Consider the following 8,343-nt stretch of genomic DNA (forward strand, 5'->3'; position numbering starts at 1 on the left):
CTATGAATTCTGCGATCAACCAGCCATCTGAACGCCATTCTCTATTTTTATGAATAGGATCTACTATTAATATATGACTACGGTATGAATAGATATACTGCAGATATCACGTGAAATCTTTTAATCTCGTTTCAACAAGGGTAGCTACTCATATACCAGTACCTCGATCTTGAAAAACGGCTCTGATGACTACGCTGTTTAGAGTCCAATAATTTTTAATCCATTCATCCATTTTTAGAGAGAACAGAAATTAAACTAGATACAGGAAACGTATTCGCAATTGCGAATACCAACCACCACGGGGAGTATTTTAGGATGACGACAGTGAAAATGTGTGCCAGACCGGTACTCGAACCAGGATTTCCCGCTTTACACGAGCTGTCGCCTTAACAACTTTGGCTACCCGTGCACAAATCGCGGCCAGACACAAACTTCTACACGACGTCGTCCACGTGTCAGTGCTCCACTCTTAAAGTTAAGTACCGGGTGATCAAAAAGTCAGTAAAAATTTGAAAACTTAATAAACCACGGAATGATGTAGATAGAGAGGTAAAAATTGATACACATGCTTGGAATGGAATAGGGTTTTATTAGAACCACAAAAAAAACAAAGTTCACAAAATTTCCGACAGATGGCGCTGGACAGCAAAACTGCTACCATGACTGGTGAGAGGTACACCGATATGTTACAAAATGGTTCAAATGGCTCTGAGCACTATGGGACTTAACATCTGAGGTCATCAGTCCCCTAGAACTTAGAACTACTTAAACCTAACCAACCTAAGGACATCACACACATCCATGCCCGAGGCAGGATTCGAACCTGCTACCGTAGCGGTCTCGCGGTTCCAGACTGTAGCGCCTAGAACCACTCGCCACTTCGACCGGCGATGTGTTACAGAATAGCATCATCCCCAGCCTTGCTGGAACGTACGATGTTTATCCAGGATGGCGCTTCACCCCATATTGCTAGACGCGTGAAAGATCTCTTGCGCGCGTCGTTTGGTGATGATAGTGTGCTCAGCCGCCACTTTCGTCATGCTAGGCCTCCCACGTCCACAGACCTCAGTCAGTGCGAGTATTGGCTTTGGGGTTACCTGAAGTCGTGACCGACCGACATCTCTAGGAATGTTGAAAGACAACATCCGACGCCAAGGCCTCACCATAACTCCGGACATGCTTGACAGTGCGGTTCACAACATCATTCCTCGACTACAGCTGTTGTTGAGGAATGGTGGTGGAAATATTGAGACTTTCCTGTAAAGAACATCATATTTGCTTTGTCTTACTTTGTTATGCTAATTATTGCTATTCTGATCGGACGAAGCGCCATCTGTCGGACATTTTTTGAACTTTTGTATTTTTTTTTCGTTCTAATAAAACCCCTTGTCATTCCAAGCATGTGTGTCAATTTGTACCTCTCTATCTACATTATTCCGTGATTTATTCAGTTTTCAAATTTATACTGACCCGGTATATTCCCGTCCATGAAGGACAAACTTATTGAGAGTCGACGGATCGTTATTGGTGAATAAATACGAAATAACAGTGCCTGTGTTATTAACAACTACTATGCAACGTTCCTTCAGACATGCATGCATGTATTTCTTAATACTATTTCTTAATAATACAGGCACTGCTATTTCGTACTAAATTATTTCATTTAGCGACTTACTGGCTTCACATACCATTGGCATTTCACAGACGTACGCGCACACCGCGCGCGCACGCACACGCGCGCACATACACACTCACACACACACACACACACACACACACACACACACACACACACACACACACACACACACACAATAGTCTGTCTCTTCGAACCTACAGAAAAGATACTGAGTAAACAGTATTAAGAAGAAAGTATGCAGTCCTTAAACACAGATGAATATTTTTATTCTTTTTTTTTTTTTTTTTTCAAGAGAAAAGGGCTCCTCTACAGTGCCAAACTCTTAAATGTAAGATATTACGCCGCACACGGTATGAAATATTTCCGATGCTTAAGGGCCGAAAGGAAATTAAATTCTCACTCACGCCTCGTAATCTGGGAGAGACGTATAAAACGCTAATGCGTTCTCCTTCATTTGCAAAGTTAAAATACGGAAATCGGAGCGGGGACCGCGGAAACGGCAAATGCGCTCTGCCGGCCATTCTGTGCGCAAATGCGGAGACGGCAGCAGCGGCGGCGGCGGCGGCAGCGGCGGCGGTGGCGGGTTATTGGTCAAATCACGATTACGTGCCGTGCGCCGGACTCTTCTTAAACACAGCCCGGCCGGATTAATATTCCGCACAGGAAATAAATCAGTGAATATCACTTTTGTATTCCGGGCATTATCTGCCCGCATCAATACTAACCTCCCTTAATGGGTTTTTAAATTAATAATTAGTAAAAATTCTCTTCGAGTGTCCGGTTGATTACTTTTTTTTCTGCCTCCGAAATCGGGCCCTTCAGTAATACAGGAATAAAATTTAATCAAGGCGAAATAAAGGTAAACAGAGTAAAATAAGAATCGGAGGGAAAATAAATGCATATAAATTTAAATGAAACTGTTGGTTCTGAATAAGTGAGGGACAAAACACAGCTGCGGCTGCGGTGGCCGACCGCAGGAGGCAGGCGGGCAGTCGTCGGTAATCACCGGCTGGTCGGCGGTCTCAGCGGGGGAGGTCGTCGGCACACACGAGCAGACCGCGCGCGCCTCTCGCTCATCCGGTCCGAACACACTGCCCAGATGTGCACCCAAGGCTACTGTGCTCGCATAAATCGTAGAGAGACACATGTTGTTGTTGTTGTTGTTGTCTTCATTGTGAAGACTACTTTGATGCAACTCTTCATGCTAGTCTATCCTGTGCAAGCCACTTCATCCCCCACTATCTGATCAAAAGTATACGGACACCCCTAACTAATGCGGACTTGACCATTAGTTGTCTTGATTGTGAAGACTACTTTGATGCAACTCTTCATGCTAGTCTGTCCTGTGCAAGCCACTTCATCTCCCACTATCTGATCAAAAGTACGCGGACACCCCTAACTAATGCGGACTTGACCACTAGATGTCACGAGAGGCGGAGCCACCATCATAAAAGTGTGGCGAGGAGTATCATCTTGTAGTAAAGAAGCAATAACAGCAAAAAAGTTCGGTCAGGAGAGCTAAGTGATCTCAGACGTGGGCTGGATGTCACCTGAGGTAAAAATGCGTCAGAGACATTTCCGCCCCTCCGAATTTAGCCAAATCGACTGTTGCTGATTGTCGATAGGAAAGCGCGAATGAACAGTCATAGCTAACTCAAGACCAGGTAGACCTCAAGTACCGATGGACAGTGTCAGTCGAGCATTGTGGAGTGGGGGGGCTGTAAAAAATCAGTGGAAGGAGTCACTCGTCACTTCTTAAGAGCTACCTGCATTCTAGCTAGCTCAGTGACTATGAGTAGGGAAATGTAAACATTGAGTCCGCAGCTCGTGGTCTTGCGGTAGCGTTCTCGCTTCCCGCGCACGGGGTCCCGGGTTCGATTCCCGGCGGGGTCGGGGATTTTCTCTGCCTCGTGATGACGGGGTATTGTGTGTCTTTCATCATCATTTCATCATCATTGACTCGCAAGTCGCCGAAGTGGCTTCAACAAAGAAGGACTTGCAATACGGCGGCCGAACGAACCTCGCCTCCCGGCCAACAATGCATACGATCATTCATTCATTGTAAAGATTGAAGTACAGTGGTTGAGCAGCTCCTCATAAGCCCCATGTTTCTGTAGTCAGTCCTACGTGATGCTTCGGATATTGTATAGACTGAAGCCACTGGGCAGCGGATGACTAGAAAAGAGTGATTTGGATCACGCTACGCCCTTTGGGAATCCGAAGGAAGGGATTGGGTTTAGCAACGTTCGGAGAACTTTACCCGCCATCGTACATGGGGTCGACAGGAATGTACGGAGGAAGACGCTAAATGCGGTCAGATAAGAACATATTTTATAGCATTGTCTACAGTGTGCAGTTGAGGAACTATTCGGAGATGATGACATGGCGCCTTGTCATAAAGTAACATCTGTGAAACCACGGTTTCCGAACCACCACATTTCTCAAATGGATTGGCCTCTCAGTGTTCCGATCTGAACCCGATGGATCATTTTTGGCATCAGTTGGAACTTTGACTTCATTAAGACCCTTTCCAGTACCCTCGTCACAGAAAGCAGCCACCTGTGCTTTCCGTCAATTCTCTACGCTGGTCTTTCTTTCGATGTTTGTGCTAAAATGTTGTCTTCGTAGCCAGCGTTTCATTTGAGCAGACGTGAACAGCAGAGGGAGCCAATAAAGGGCTGTATTGTGGGCGATTAAACACCTCCCATTGAAAACGCTGCAGGAGTATCTTCATTGTCCCTGCAAAATACGGCTGAAAATTCTCTTTAAGAAAGAAATGCATAGCTTCAGGCGAAACCTCTCACCAGATCCACATACTTGGCGGGAGACACTGTTTTTTACGCATTTCGACGTGATCACTCTGCTCTCTGAACAGGAAAGAGTGACGTGAAGCGATCGACAGGCACACTAAAGACACTGCCCAACACATCTGTGCAAAGTTCCATTATATTTTCACAGTGGTTTCCATTTCGCACCTAATCGGACATTACATTCCGAATGTTGTTGTCGTTGTGGCTCTTCAGTCCAGAGACTGGTTTGATGCAGCTCTCTGATCTACTTTATCCTGTGCAAGCGTCTTCATCTCCCAGTACCTACTGCAACCTACATCCTTCTGAATCTCTTGGTCTCCTTCTACAATTTTTACCCTCCACCCTGCCCTCTGATACTAAATTGGTTATCCCTTGATGCTTCAGAACATGTCCTACCAACCGATTCCTTCTTCTGGTCAAGTTGTGCCACAAATTTCCCTTCTCCCTAATTCTGTTCAATACCTCCTCATTAGTAATGTGATCTACTCATCTAATATTCAGCATTCTTCTGTTGCACCACATTTCGAAAGCTCCTATTCTCTTCTTGTCCAAGCTATTTATCGTTCATGTTTCACTTCCATACATGGCTACACTCCATACAAATACTTGCAGAAACGACTTCCTGACACTTAAATCTATACTCGATATTAACAAATTTCTCTTCTTCAGAAACGCTTTGCCATTGCCAGTCTACATTTTATATCCTCTCTACTTCAACCATCATCAGTAATTTTGCTCCCCAAATAGCAAAACTCATCTACTACTTTAAGTATCTAATTTCCTAATCTAATTTCCTTAGTATCACCTGATTTAATTCGACTAAATCCCATTATTCTCGTTTTGCTTTTGTTGATGTTCCTCTTACAACCTCCTTTCAAGACAGTGTCCATTCCGTACAACTGCTCTTCCAGGTCCTTTGTTGTCTCTGACAGAATTACAATGTCGTCGGCAAACCTCAAAGATTTTACTTCTTCTCCGTGGATTTTAATTCCTACTCCAAATTTTTCTTTTGTTTTCTTTACAGCTTACTCAATATACAGATGGAGTACCATCGGTAATAGAATACAATACTGTCTCACTCCCTTCCCAACCATTGCTTCCCTTTCATGCCCCTCGACTCTTATAACTGCCATCTGGTTTCCGTACAAACTGTAAATAGCCTTTCGTTCCCTGTATATGACCCCTACCACCTTCAGAATTTGAAAGAGAGTATTCCAATCAACATTGTCGAAAGCTTTCTCTAAGTCTACAAATGATAGAAACGTAGGTTTGCCTTTACTTAAACTATCTTCTAAGATAAGTCGTAGGGCCAGTATTGCCTCATGTGTCCCAGCATTTCTACGCAATCTAAACTGAACTTCGCCAAGGTCGGCTTCTATCAGTTTTTCCATTCGTCTGTTAAGAATTCGTGTTAGTGTTTTGCAATCGTGACTTATTAAAGTGATAGTTGGGCAATTTTCACACCTGTCAACACTTCCTTTCTTTGGGACCGGAATTATTGTATTATTCTTGAAGTCTGAAGGTATTTCGCTTGTCTCATGCGTCATGCTCACCAGATGGTAGAGTTTTGTCAGGGCTGGCTCTCCCAAGCCTATCAGTTCTTATGGAATGTTGTCTACTCTCGGGGCCTTGTTTCGACTTAGGTCTTTCAGTGCTCTGTCAAATTCTTCACGAAGTATCATATCTCCCATTTTATCTTCTTCTACGTCCTCTTCCATTTCCATAATATTCCCTCAAGTACATCTCCCTTGTATTCCCTTCTTTGCTTGAAACTAGTTTTAAATCTGAGCTCTTGATACTCATACAAGTGGTTCTCTTTTCTCCAAAGCTCTCTTTAATTTTCCAGTACGCAGTATCTATCTTACCCCTAATGATATATGCCTCTACATCCTTACATTTGTCCTCTAGCCATCCCTGCTCAGGCATTTTGCACGTGCTGTCGATCTCATTTTTGAGACGTTTGTAATCCCTTTTACCTGCTTCATTTGCTCCATTTTTATATAGTCTCCTTTCACCAATTAAATTCCATATCTGTTCTGTTACTCAAGGATTTCTCCTAGCTGTCGTCTTTTTACCTACTTGATCCTCTGCTGCCTTCACTATTTAATCTCTCAAAGCTACCCATTCTTCTTTTACTGGATTCCTTTCCCCCATTCCAGTCAATCGTTCCGTAACGGTCTCCCTAAAACTGTCTACAACCTCTGGTTCTGTCAGTTTAGCCAGGTCCCATCTCCTTAAATTCCCACCTTTTTGAAGTGTCTTCAGTTTTAATCTACAGTTCAAAACCAATAGATTGTAGTTAGAGTTCACATCTCTCCCTGGAAATGTCTTACAATTTAAAACCTGTTTCCTAAATCTCTGTCTTACCATTATATAATCTATCTGATACCTTCTAGTATCTCGAGGCTTCTTCCATGTATACAGCCTTCTTTCATGATTCTTGAACCAAGTGTTAGCTACGATTAAGTTGTGCTCTGTGCAAAATTCCACCAGGCTGGTTCCTCTTTCATTTCTTACCCCCATTCCATATTCACCTACTACGTTCCTTCCCTTCCTTTTACTACTATCGAATTCCAGTCACCCATGACCATTAAATTTTCGTCTCCCTTCACTATCTGAATAATTTCTTTCAGCTCATCATACATATCATCAATCTCTTAGTCATCTGCGGAGCTAGTTTGCATAGAAACTTGTACTACTGTGATAGGCGTGGGCTTCGTGTCTGTCTTGGCCACAATAATGTGTTATTGTTGTTAGTAGCTTACCCGCACTCCTATTGTTTATTCATTATTAAAGCTACTCTTTCGTTGCCCCTATTTGCTTTTGTATTTAGAATCCTGTATTCACCTGACCAGAAGTCTTGTTCCTCCTGCCACCGAACTTCGCTAATTCCTACTATATCTAACTTCAACCTATCCATTTCCCTTTTTAAATTTTCTAACCTACCTGCCCGATTAAGGGATCTGACATTCCACGCTCCGATCCATAGAACGCCAGTTTTCTTTCTCCTGATAACGACGTCCTCCTGAGTAGTCCCCTCCCGGAGATCCGAATGGGGGACTCTTTTACCTCCGGAATATTTTACCCAAGAGGACGGCATCATCATTTAACCATATAGTGAAGCTGCATGCCCTCGAGAAAAATTACGGCTGTAGTTTCCTCTTGCTTTCAGCCGTTCGCAGTACCAGCACAGCATGGCCGTTTTGGTTAATGTTACAAGGCCAGATCACTCAATCATCCAGATTGTTGCCCCTGCAATTTCTGAAGAGGCTGCTGCCCCTCTTCAGGAACCACACGTTTGTCTGGCCTCTCTACAGATACCCCATCGTTGTGATTGCACATGAGGTACGACTGTCTGTATCGCTGAGGCACGCAAGCCTCTCCAACAACGGCAAGGTCCATGGTTCATGGGAGGGGACTTTCGGAGGAGGGGGACCAAAGCAAATGAAGAGGAAGGAATTATTGTTATCAGCTGCATCAGGGCTTTGTGTGACATCTGAGGCGACGAGTGCAAATGTGTGCGGGGCCGGGTTTCGAACCCAGGATCTCCTGCTTGCTAGGCAGTTGCGTTAACCACTGCGCTACCCAGACACAGTGTTTATCACAGCTGCGCGGACCACCTCGGCACGCATCTAGGCCGACCTGATTTCTTACCTATCACCACCTATACGCAATTCCTGTCCACCTCGCTCGCTACTTAGAGATTCCAACAGGAGGATTTCCGAAAGAACACACACCTCAATTTCATAAAATTGACAATTCCTTGATGCATCAGGTTATGTTCCAACAAATGTTTTTTGAGAGTCACATCGCAGAATAAACTTAGCGGCACAACCATACTTGCAAGAGTCTTGCCGTCAGCAGAGATCCACTCTGCAACTCCCTCTTGGGATA

The 8,343-nt window shown here is 44.1% G+C and overlaps 1 non-coding gene across 1 annotated transcript; it reads right to left on the reverse strand.

Moving 5' to 3' along the window:
* Positions 1-7,966: 7,966 nt before the first annotated feature.
* Positions 7,967-8,040, reverse strand: Trnaa-agc. Its single transcript has one exon. It is a non-coding gene; the product is annotated as a tRNA-Ala (tRNA).
* Positions 8,041-8,343: the final 303 nt, after the last annotated feature.

This window comes from Schistocerca americana, chromosome 3 (genome assembly GCF_021461395.2).
Source record: "Schistocerca americana isolate TAMUIC-IGC-003095 chromosome 3, iqSchAmer2.1, whole genome shotgun sequence".
Classification (NCBI taxonomy): Eukaryota; Metazoa; Arthropoda; class Insecta; order Orthoptera; family Acrididae; genus Schistocerca; species Schistocerca americana.